Source organism: Apostichopus japonicus, chromosome 20, assembly GCF_037975245.1.
Source record: "Apostichopus japonicus isolate 1M-3 chromosome 20, ASM3797524v1, whole genome shotgun sequence".
Classification (NCBI taxonomy): domain Eukaryota; kingdom Metazoa; phylum Echinodermata; class Holothuroidea; order Aspidochirotida; family Stichopodidae; genus Apostichopus; species Apostichopus japonicus.
In genome coordinates this window covers 12,948,560-12,961,110 of record NC_092580.1, presented here as the reverse complement: position 1 = coordinate 12,961,110, position 12,551 = coordinate 12,948,560, and the positions used below count along the sequence as shown (strand labels likewise).

Below are 12,551 nucleotides of genomic sequence, written 5' to 3'. Positions count from 1 at the left end.
GGCGGATATACCGTGAACCCGCAATGCATCTCATGATGGAGGGCGACTTGGCCAGCTGTCATACATCATGAGTTGAAAGCATTGTGAAGTTGTTAGGTATTTGGCAGTCCAATGAGTACTCGAACTGCCATATACTTGAATAGCTTACACAATCCTTTTGTGTGATCGGTACTTCTGCGGCCGTAATCAACGATCCCACACTGGTCTGCACCCCTCATTCGAACCACTATTCGAACCACGAACACACACTTTTGAAAAACCTGTGCACGTTACGGACGATTAGTAGGAATTAGGTATATTAGGTAACTTTATTAAGGTTTCATAGCCAGGGGAGTTAGGTTGCTGTTTCCACTTAAAAAGCTCTGTACAGCTTTTTTTCTGACACGTTGACAACATTATATAGCAAATTGGAGCAGTTTGATACTAGACAAAAAAAAAACAACAATCTTAATTCCTATTTATCTTCTTGACAATGATGTGACAATTATATTTGAAACGAGAGGTCTCATGAGCTAAGGTTTGGTGGTCACAACAGAGGCATATGTATAGGAAGGTATTTTTGTGTGGGAATAAAAAGAGTAAAATGTTATCGACTAGATTGCAGGAATGTTTAAAGGGGTATAAGGAAGATGGGAGGGGCGGGGCAGTATACGGAGGCCCCCCAGGGAAGCTGCATGATTTGAAAATATTTTTTGTTCACCCTTAGTCCCTAGCAGCAAAGTACATGTCAAAATGAGGTATTCCGCTCTTACTTTTAATGAAAGATTATAAAGAATCCTCTTGGCCTTTTTTTTTTGGGGGGGGGGGCGAGCGTGAGTAGTTGATAAGAGAAACAATATTTTGAGAGTGTCTTATCGTCTCTTCGTTCCTTCTAGATGTTGAGCAAAGGAATTTAAAAATACGACATTTTTTAAAGAAAATAATTACTGGGGATTTATTACAATTGTAATAATCTCCCCAATCCTTCTTTGATTTCTCCTGTGAAATATTATATTTTTAATTTGAAGTAATATCATAAGATTCCACGTTTTGTTATATTTACTTTAATTCTTTACATAAGAAAATTTCTGATTCCTTTTTGTAAAAGATTCCACTTTTGTAAAAGTGGGATATAGATGTTGATAAAACGACAGTTCAATTGATTGCTACCGTATATCTCATACAGGCCCAGTGGCGGCGCCAAGGGGGGACTTGGGGGGGGCTTTAGCCCCCACTGAAGTAGTCAGCCCCCCCCATTAGCCCCCAAACTGAAATAGGCACAAAAAAAACTCATTGAAACAATATAGCCTACCCAAATTTTGTCAGCCATAACGCAGTGCTACAATGGTCAATGGAAATTTTGATGAATTTTGTTCTCATACGGCAATGTCGTGTGCGTTTCACAAACAGCGTGTATACAGACTAAAACAGGAGTTGTGTCAGAGAGCGCCATATAATAATTGAGCAAAGGAATTGGATCTTTCACAGCAGGTAATATTTTAGTGATACGAAAACTGTGAATTGGTATCTTATATTCTAATTTGACTAAAGTTACTCACAAAAAAAATGCATATTTTTGGAGAAATTTTCAGGTGACAAAAGCCTCGCTAAATGCCACCATTTTGCATGTAGGCCTTTCCAGGATTGGGAAAAATTTCAAAAGGGGAGGGGGACACCCCCTCCCATTATACCCCTCCCCCAGGACGGCGATCACTCAATCTCGTAAGCCACCCAAAAAAATGGCTCAGCCCCCCTTAGCATCCCCAACCAAAAATTCCTGGCGCCGCCACTGTACAGGCCTATACATATGTATTGCTATTTTATAGTAACAATGTTTTAAATGTCACATCAGTGATCACAGATTCAGTGAGAAACTTGAAATAAAATAAATTAATAGGCCAATTAAACATGGATCTGTAATTTATCAAACAAATCAGTAGTTTATCTCAACATATGCTAACCAGCTATAGGCTTTATCACTCGTTGAACAATGAGTTTACTTTCGTAAGCACTGCACTGTTTTGGCTACACTTTGGAAATGCAGTCTCCAAAAATTCGGTTATATTCGACTACATATGTTGATAAATCGATAGTAGATTAGTACTCAGATATTATTCTACTTGTCAACGGAATAGTATCATGGAGGAAAGGAATAATACGTAGGTGGTTTAATATATTGTCACATCAATATAAGTATTTATTTATTTATTCAAAGGTAAGGAAAATTTTGGGGTTTATTATTACAGAAGGCATAGCCTTAACTAATAAAGTTGTGCGGTATTCTAAAGGAATCCACAAAATGACTGCAATGAAGGCAGCCTCTATCCCCAGCAAAATTGCATTCACTTATCGAGACCGTTTAAGACTAACTAAAAGTAAAGTGCATTTAAAAAGTATCTATATTGTCATCTACACGAAACTATAGCTTCTTCAAGGGGGTTAGGGCACTGCATGGGTGGGAATAATTAAAAAGTGGTAAATTCGAAACCTTCAATTTTTAATATTAGGCCTACTATTTATTATTCAAATACTGACAGAAAACAATCCAATTTACTTTTTTACCTTCATTTTAGTAGATGTAAGTATTTTGTATAGAAATGAAAGACAAATTGTTTAATTTTCGACAATAATGAGAATAAATATATATATTGATACAACAATATTAAAGTACCAAAGAATCGTGTTCGTTTTTTTTGTTTTTTTGTTGCTTAGTTAGTTTGTTTACCTGCAGTGTATCATATATTTGTGCCAGGGGTCGAACTCATAATCAAGGTAACCCCCTAATGCAAGTTAGGAAATTGTTTTGAATTCTCATTGAAAATTCCATGGCATAACTTTAGTTTTACATATTTTAAAATAGGTCATCAACAAGGGGGCATTTTCAATTTGGTAGCAATAATTCCCCCCCCCCCCCATATAAAACGCCAGCCGATACTCATATAGCTGGTACAGCAAATACTTTTCATGTCCCACAACCGTTCATATAAGTAATTACTATACTTAGTGTTCGTAACACGGTAACGTGTGTTACAGCAACTACTGTTCATGTCCCACAACCGTGCATAAGTAAATACTTCTTAGTGATCGTAACACGGTAATGTGTGTTACAACAACTATACTGTTCATGTCCCACTACCGTGCTAAGTAATTACAGCTTTGTGTTCGTAACACGGTAACGTGTGTTACAGGTGTACTGCATGCCCCACAGCCGTGCATCAGTAATTACGGTGTTCGTAACACGGTAACGTAAATTACATAGATATGTACAGTATAGTAACTGTGCCAGCGATGAGTATCGTGTGAAAGCGAGAGAAACAAAGAACGTATATCTCAGTGGCGTAGGAAGGTACTTTTGAGTGGGGGGCTGAAGACTGATGGCCGGCCTGGGGGAGGGGTCTAAGGGGAGGGGTGTCCCCCTCCCCTTTGGAAATTTTTTGCATTTCTAGGTGGCTTTAGATGCAATTTGGTGCAATATAGCACTGCACTTCAACACCCACTCCATTTTGTAAATAATTTTGCATTTTCACCTGGCCTTAGATGCAATTTGGTGCTCCAAATGAGATTTTTTTTCTCATTTGGAAATGAAAAAGGGGTTTTCTGACTTGCGAAGCGGGGGGGGGGGGGGGCGGAATGATACTTCCGCCCCACCATATTTTTCACTGGGGGGTAGCGCCCCCAGCCCCCCCCCGGTTCCTACGCCCTTGGCTATATCTGATTCACATTTCATCTCCTCATTTGATTTAATTGAGATGAATGAGTCAATGTTTACTGACTGACGTCATAACGCATGGCCACCACCTGTACACGGCAATTTGCCAAAATGTATTAAGGTACCTCAATACAAATGGTGGTAAAGATAACTGTGATTGTCCGGTGGTGTGTATAATAGCACACACTGACGAAAGTCCGTAGTAAAGTAACATATAACAACTTGTATTTATACAAAGAGATATTTACACCGTTCAGTTCGTCACAAAAAAAACCCCGAAAAACAAAATAAACTGTCAGTGGAATGTTGAAACACACGAAAATGCTCTAAATCTATCAACGTAGGACGCAAATGGTGCAAAATTAGCTGACTCGTAAAGACCGTGTTGGCCTGTCGGCCCCCAACACCCCAAAACATAAATAACTTGTTTTTTTTTTTAAATTTTCTATGGAAGGCCAAATAATCAGCTCTGCCACAATAACTGCAAACACTCTGTCCATGAGGATCTGTTGTTAGCACGGGACAGTATACTGGTTAAAATATAATTGTCTGCATAGGCATATAATAGCTATTTATATAAGTGAATATTCAAAGTCTGCAGCACTAAATATTGTGATCAATTTTGCATCAAATGGAATATGTTTCTACTGGTTAACAGCACATCGCATGAGTGCGATGTTATAATTAACGATTCAGAAAAAAAAGGTATAACAATCATTATGTCATCTTTATTCACAGGGCTTAAATATCTGCTTTGTTGGCTCCAATTATAGCACGCTATAGCAAGGAAAGTTTTGTGATTACGTAATCGACCTGCCGTCGTCGTAAATCGACCTCATGCTCTACAATAAGCTGGCATATAGCTTCTTAACACAATTATGCTCTTTGTGTCAACACTGTGTTGAAATATGTTCATGTCTACAGTGTAGTCAATCATACAGCGTTCAAACAAAGACCCTCATACAAGAAAAATATGTGGCAGGCGTTGCAGACTAATTGGTAAAAAGTGGTCATTTTACAACCGAGGCAGGTCGATTACGTAATCTCAAAAACTTTTCCATGATAGCGTGCTATATAGTTGGGGTCTATGGAGCAGACCTTAAAAGTCTCGTGCAGTCGTATTTGACGTTGCATGTAAGCATTATAACACTGTTAACAATTGTAGACCACTTATCTCCTCACAAATAGCGTGCAACTATAGGTTGCCACCACTATGCGGTGTAATGCCAAAAGAACACTCGGGCGGATTAATATATAGACTATTTATGGAGTGTGACACCTTAGCTATAAATAGGCCTATCATCCATAAATAGATCCTGTGTAAATATCATTCATAATATCTGCTCTTCCTTTCGTATACGTTGACCCTTACTTCCTCCTAGTCAGCCTACATTAAAGCCATCAATACAATCTGGCCATGCTAATAGTACAATAAAAATCACATTGAACGGCTTCACGTATATAACACAACCGATTGTGATGCAGGGATGGCTTAATATTAGGTCTATGCAGAACGTGAATCGATAACAACGGTCAAAGGTAAAGTTTGTTGGTTTTAATTTTCGGCAAACACGCTGTAGTGTATGATATTTACATTGATGTTTATCGTTTGATATTTTGCAAGTAACCAAATAATATAGTACGACATTGTCCTATTATTCACCGATGATACATGGATTAGGCCTAATTAAATGCATATGCATGAAGCCGAATCAAACAATATTGTCGTAAACTTTAAGCGTTAGAACATGTTAATAGTTATTACCAGCGCTTCAAATGACTAATTGGAGTTAGAAAAAATCACAAACGTAAGTAAATTATGTTATCTTCACTCACTGCGATTGTCTTTATCGAATTGATGTTACAAAGAGCTGCTTTGTGTGTATCATTTGCCACAACTTTCATGTGCCAAAACATATTCAGTCATATATAATACGTACATATCTCAACTAATGACGGCACCACGGGACGGCGGAAAAACCGTGAACCCGCAATGCTTCTCATGATGGAGGGCGACTTGGCCAGCTGTCAGTCATCATGCTCAAGATCATTATGTGGCAATTCAAGTATGTACCAATCCAATGAGCATTCGGGCTGTCACATACTTGAAATGCTACTTGGATTGTGTGGTTCATTCCTGCTTGAATGTGGTTCCATTCCTACTTGAATGAACCCACATTCAAGCAGGAATGAGCCACACAATCCTTTTGTGTGATCGGTACTTCAGCCGCCGTAATCAACGATCCCACACTCGCACCTCTCATTCGAACCACTACACCACTCACACACTTTTGAAAATCCTGTGTACGTTACGGACGATTAGTATGGACATGGAGGCTGTTTTCACCTCCATGGTATGAAGGTATTTTTTAAGTTTCCATAGCCAGAGGATAAGGTTGCCGTTTCCACTTAAAAAGCTCTATACAGTTTTTGTTCTGACACGTTAACAACATTATATAGCAAATTGAAGCAGTTTGATACTAGATAAAAAAAACAACAATTTTTGCCTTCAGTTGTCTTAATTCCTATTTATCTTCTTGACAAAATAATGATGTGACAATTATATTTGAAACGAGAGATCTCATGAGCTAAGGTTTGGTGGTCACAGGCATAGGCCCCCCAAATTTCCAGAGGACAAGAAATTCGGGCAAAAGTCCTGAAAGATTCGGGCAGCCTAAAAGGAGAAAAAAATTTAAGAAATATATCTAAATATGCAGTATCTTGCCCGAATCTTATTTAAATTTTTGCCCGACAATTCCGTTGAGAGCGTTTTGTTTTTCCCCTTCAAACTGATGTTACCATTTCTTCTTTTTCTAATTTACCACATTTTTGGGGAAGTGTAAATTTCTATAACTTGAGATTATGAAATAAAGAATGTTTAGATGCAACTTGCAAGGCCTCTGAAGTGCCATTTCCGGCAATCTGAGAGGCATTTTTTCCCAAAAACGTTCTTGTACGCTACGCGCCAACCGATGGTGGCGCTCCGCTTAGATAATGTCACGGAACTTTCGGGCACAAAAGTTTCTTCCCCCAAACTGAAATGGTCCCGTACGCCTATGGTCACAGGCATATTAGGAAGGTATTTTTGTGTGGGAAAACAGAGACACCTGTTATCTACTATATTGCAGGAATGTTAAAAGGGGTATAAGGAAGATGGGAGGGGCGGGGCTGGGAGGAATACAGAGACCCCGTAGGGAAGCTGCATGATTTGAAAATATATTTTGTTCACCCTTAGTCCCTAGCAGCAAAGTACATGTCAAAATGAGGTATTCCGCTCTTATTTTTAACTTATGCAAAGATTATAGAGAATCCTCTTGGCCCTTTTTTTTTTTTTGGGGGGGGGGGCGAGCGTCTCGAGCCTCTTCGTTCCTTCTGGATGTTGAGCAAAAGAATTTAAAAGACGACATTTTTTAAAGAAAATAATTTCTGGGGATTTATTACAATTGTAATTTCCCCACTCCTTCCTTATTTCTCCTGCGAAATATTATATTTTCAATTTGAAGTAATATTATAAGATTCCAACGCTTTGTTACATTTACTTTAATTGTTTACATATGAAAAGTTCTGATTTCTTTTTGTAAAAAATTCCACTTTTGTAAAAGTGGGATATACCTATGTTGATAAAACGACAGTTCAATTGATTGCTACCGTATATCTCATACAGGCCTATACATATGTATTGGTATTTTATAGTAACAATGTTTTAATTGTCACATCAGTGATCACAGATTCAGTGAGAAACTTGAAATAAAATAAATAAATTAATAGGCCAATTAAACATGGATCTGCAATTTATAAAACAAATCAGTAGTTTATCTCAACATATGCTAACCAGCTATAGGCTTTATCACTCGTTGAACAATGAGTTTACTTTCGTAGGCACTGCACTGTTTTGGCTACACTTTGGAAATGCAGTCTCCAAAAATTCGGTTATATTCGACTACATACTTTATATTGATAAATCGATAGTAGATTAGTACTCAGATATTATTCTACTTGTCAACGGAATAGTATCATGGACGAAAGGAATAATACATAGGTGGTTTAATTGTCACATCAATATGAATATTTATTTATTTACACAAAGGTAAGAACATTTTTGGGAGTTCAAATTACAGAAAGGCATAGTCTTATAACTAATAAAGATGCATGTGCGGTATTCTAAAGGAATCCACAAAATTACTGTAATGAAGGCAGCCTCTATCCCCAGCAAAATTACATTCACTTATCGAGCCCGTTTAAAACTAACTAAAAGTAAAGTGCATTTAAAAAGCATACATCTTGTCATCTATACACGAAACTATACCGCTTCTTCAAATCCCCTGCACTCCATTTTTTTTCCTTTTCTTGTTTATTGCAGTTCATGACACTAATTGTTGTTCCATCCATGTTTTTGTTTTACACGAGTAGAAATTAACTTATTAATCTATCATAGCTGAGAGGTATCGAAAATCATTTGGCGATACTGTTTCTTGTAAACGCTCTTAAGCGCTCTTATTCTTTTAAACGTGAATTTCTCCAGTTCTGGAAGAACACCGCAAACACGGACAAAAGAAGTAAAATGATGCCTACTCCAGATACAATATCTGGAAATTCGTGAAATATGGCGAACTGAAACAGATACGAAATGAAAATGGTGCTTGTGAACACTACAGTTACAAATAATGTTTTCTCTGTTTGAAAGGATAAGTTATAAAGATATATCCCAAAGAATCCGGCTAAGCCTAAGCAGATCAGATAAAGCCATTGTGTTACGTCACTGGGACAGGACCATGTCCCGATAAGACTATTAAGTATGACACATGCGGATGTTGCAGCAATACCGTGACCGAATGTTAAAACGTAGACGTCAGATGCCGAGAAACGAAGCTTTCGTGCAATGAGAGAGATTGCTGTCACCGCTAAAAGTCCTACCACAGCCCAAATTGCTCCGATAAAATGACTTTCTGATATCTCTGCTGTATCTGTGACGCCAAAGAGGAAGGTTGGTCTAGCAATAAGGAAAATACCGGTCATGCAAACGGCGGTAATGATGGCATCCACGCAGGTAAGAGGTTCTTTCAGAAATATCCAAGCCATCACACCGCTTACTGCTGGTACACTGTATATGATAGCACTGGCATCACCCACCGATGTCTTCGCAAAAGCAGTAAAGCTAGCAATTTGGCAAAGTGCATTCAACAAACTTTGCAAAATAATCCATCCAATTTGTCGGGTTGAGTAATTCAGCTTCCCTTTGGTGCATACAAGACCAAGTGATGAAAAGTAGATAAGAAACAAACCGCGTATAAATCCAGCTTCAAGTTCATGGACTGAAGCTGATAACCTTACAAAGAGCCCCATTAAAGCGAAGCATAAACTAGACAATGACATATAGATCAATCCTCTGTGTAGCTTGAGAAAGGCCGCTGATCGCGTGCATTTACTTTGAAAATGATGACAGCAGCCATCATCGCTACGATCTACTCTTCCTTCTGCGTCTCGTGAGACATGAGTCTGCGGTGTGGCAAGATCGTTCTTTGAGAGATCATCGTCAATTACAGCTAGTTGTCCAAACTCTTCTTCCTTACAATCACGTTGAACGTGAGTAGAATCTGAAGTCAATTTATTATCATCTCCAGTTCCACATATTATACTGTATTCCATGGTTTTACGTAGGCCTAGGCCTATATGAGACTTCCGAGTAACGGACGTACGGCCTTGATTTTTAAATTTCACGAACTGAGCCTTTATAGTTTTGAAAGCTCAAGTCTTTCCTCAGATCCATGTTACAAACGTTATTCACACCGTGCAGTCGGATTCCCCGTCCATGACATCAGCTAGACGACGGATGTGTGGAAATTCTCGAATATTTCTTAGATCTGCATACCACTCGTACGTAGTTTTATATCACACGGTCCCATATGTACTAAAAAAATTATATTACCACGTTACAACTCACACACGTACGTAGGCTTACTACCATGAGAATTCCCGGCCGAGTACTTGCGTGACATATTCTGGCTGTCGGCGACATTCATAATGTAAGCATGCATTCTCTGTGGCCATTAGGGAGGTCTTTGTTCCTACTTCCGTGTATATATTTTACTAATATATTGACCTGTCTTTTGCAATGGGATAATCTGAGTACATAGTGTACATTGACATCGACCGTAGTCAGATAGTACAGTGGGCAACCTACATTTTGGGGAAGTTCCAGTATCCAAAGGTTGTCACCTTAACATTAAAAAAGTGCAGCTATTTACTTTTAGTTCCACTTACAGCTTTAGTATTTGCAGACATAAATTGCCATACGAAAGGTCGAGAAACTTGTTGACCTCAAGCTGACTTCGACTGTGTACAACAACAGCCAAGAAAATGTCTGTAATTGTACAGTAAACCATTTACTGGTAGCACTAGCAGTGTTGTACTAGAACAGTCTGTACATTGCATTTGACAGACGTGCAACATTAAATATTACATTAACAGTAATTAAATGATCCGTGAAATTATACAGAACATTTTACAGACAGATCTTTATTTCCCAATGACACCATCACTGTACACCACCAACTGTGAATTCTTACCGAACTTGAAATTGGATTTAACAAATATGTCTGTATAGGTCTTATTAACAGCGTACCCAGGAAACTAGGTTTTCCTGTAAATATTACTGCAGAACTTGAAATCAAAATTTACAAGTTACACATTAGCATATCCAGTAGTATCTGTAATGCTGCTTTACAGCTGAGGGGTCTGCATTATTAGCCCACAGTTAATTGTAAACCATCTGTAAATTCTACAGAACTTGAAATTCAATTACACCGGTTTTCTGTGGTTATATTTTCCTGAGGAGTACCCCTGTATTGATTACAGATTTACAATATTACTGCAAGTGGTATGTTGAATATATACTGCAAGACTTGAAAATGCATGCTAGTCAGGGTCACTGTTAAACCAAGGTGTTATATTCATGTGGTAGGTCTCGGCTAGATGTTGCCTTTGTAGCAATATTGCTCGTAGCGGTAGATTGAGGTCGCTGATGTCACACACAAATAGACATTATTCTTCGTTTATAGGCACTGCCATTAGTGTTCACAACAAGGACTTACATGAGGCAGGGTCGGTCGTTCAACTTAGTTGCGCTGTTGGAGCTAGTTAGTGCATATTTTGTATAGACTGCATTTAACTGTTGCATAATATCAATGTTCTTTGTATTTTGTATCATTCATTGTATTGCTCACCGCAGATATGTAATTTCCTTCTGGGATTCAATAAAGTTGACTTACTTATTTTTACAACTTACATTAAACATGTGTTGTAACATGAATGTAACATACTATAAACTTTTCTGTTCAAATATATTTTTACAGCAATTAAGAGAAGCTTAAATAGAAACACAGCCAGCTACTTTAAACATTACACCATTTTATGTGTATGACCAAAATATGTGATGGCAGTATGACTAAACAAATAGTAAACAAATTTATCTTCCAAAGAACTTCACAATAAACCATAAAAAGTAGACATTTAGAATTCTTAAAACACACATTCAATTAATCAGGATGCAGTCATATGATCTGATTATGTGTCCCCCCCCCCCCGCCCTCCCTCCTTCCAAATAGCCACAAAAAACCCCATATATTTCCTGACATCAGATGCACTAAGCTACGTAAATAACTTAACCCAAACTATATTCCTGGCAGTTCGTATTTAAATTTGGTATTGCCCCAACCCTCCCAATCCCCCTCCCCTGACTCTTTGCAAAATTCTAGCAATGCTATTGTATTTAACTTACCATTAACAGCTTACATAGTTAAGTTATTCTACATACAGGAGTAAGATATTGAGAAGATAAAAACCTTCACACTGAGATATCACACTGAGCACTGAAACAATTTCTCAAAGTGATGTTCATGAATTTTGGGTCAAGGTTTACATTCCATGGACTGTTATTAAAGGCAGTGAAGACTCGTGCACAAAGAAACGTCTGATGCTGGTTATCTGACCTAGTTTCGAATGAGGTGTAACGGAAGTGTTAGACACCACCATCGATCCCAGAAAATACACACACCGCTTGCTACGGTCGGTAATTATACACTAGTGTACAGTTAATACATGCAGCTACGGTCAACACCCAGAACACAGTGTACATAGCAGCGATGGACATCTCAGGTCCAGATAACAGATAACAAGGTATCATGTTTCATTACTGTTTGCATTTTGTAGCGACAGGAAGAAAACTTCACTTGCAAGCAATGGAAAGTTAACTTTTTTGCAGTGGGCGACACACGATTTGGGGCGAGTCTTCAATGCCTTCAACTCTCGCCAATTATCGCTGGCTGAGATATACTTTATTTCAAGCTTTGACAAACAAAACAAAAGAGAGATTTACCACTGGCAAAACACATCGAGAGGTATAACTACAAATTACTCCGGATCAGAGTCTACATCCTGGCTTTTACCAAAGAGAGAACCTTTGCATGAATGGTGTAAAACTTCTTTCACTTGGTTGACCTGCTTCCTTTCCTGGGATTTATTTTGACTAGCCAAACTGTCCAAAGTAAAAAATATGATGTAAGATAATCCAGATGCCTGCAGGTGTTGAATTCAAAATGCAAAAAGCTATCAAGTTTTGTGATTTCTGCCAATTCAATGCATTAACTTTGAACCTTACCCCAAAAAAAGAAGAATATTTTCAAGCTTTGATTTAATTTCCTGATTTGACAATTGTTGACTTAAGTTGAACAACAACAATTCCTACAAACACCTGGGACCTATAAACTTTATCTCAAGTTTGACCAAGATGTTAAGTCTTTGACCTTTGTTGACCCCATGAAAAGCAATATGGTTGTTGCACTCGCCAAGTAACTACACATTTACA

The 12,551-nt window shown here is 38.1% G+C and overlaps 1 long non-coding RNA gene across 2 annotated transcripts in view; it reads left to right on the top strand.

Moving 5' to 3' along the window:
* Positions 1 to 12,551, top strand: part of LOC139961485 (uncharacterized) — a 36,881-nt gene that overhangs the window by 5,693 nt on the left and 18,637 nt on the right. Inside the window, exon 1 of one of the 2 annotated variants that reach the window (XR_011790898.1) lies at positions 4,941 to 5,227. The exons of the other annotated variant lie outside the window; for it this stretch is intronic. This is a non-coding gene — a long non-coding RNA (uncharacterized lncRNA). Of the gene's footprint in view, positions 1 to 4,940; positions 5,228 to 12,551 lie in introns of those variants that run through there. 2 annotated transcript variants of the gene reach the window in all.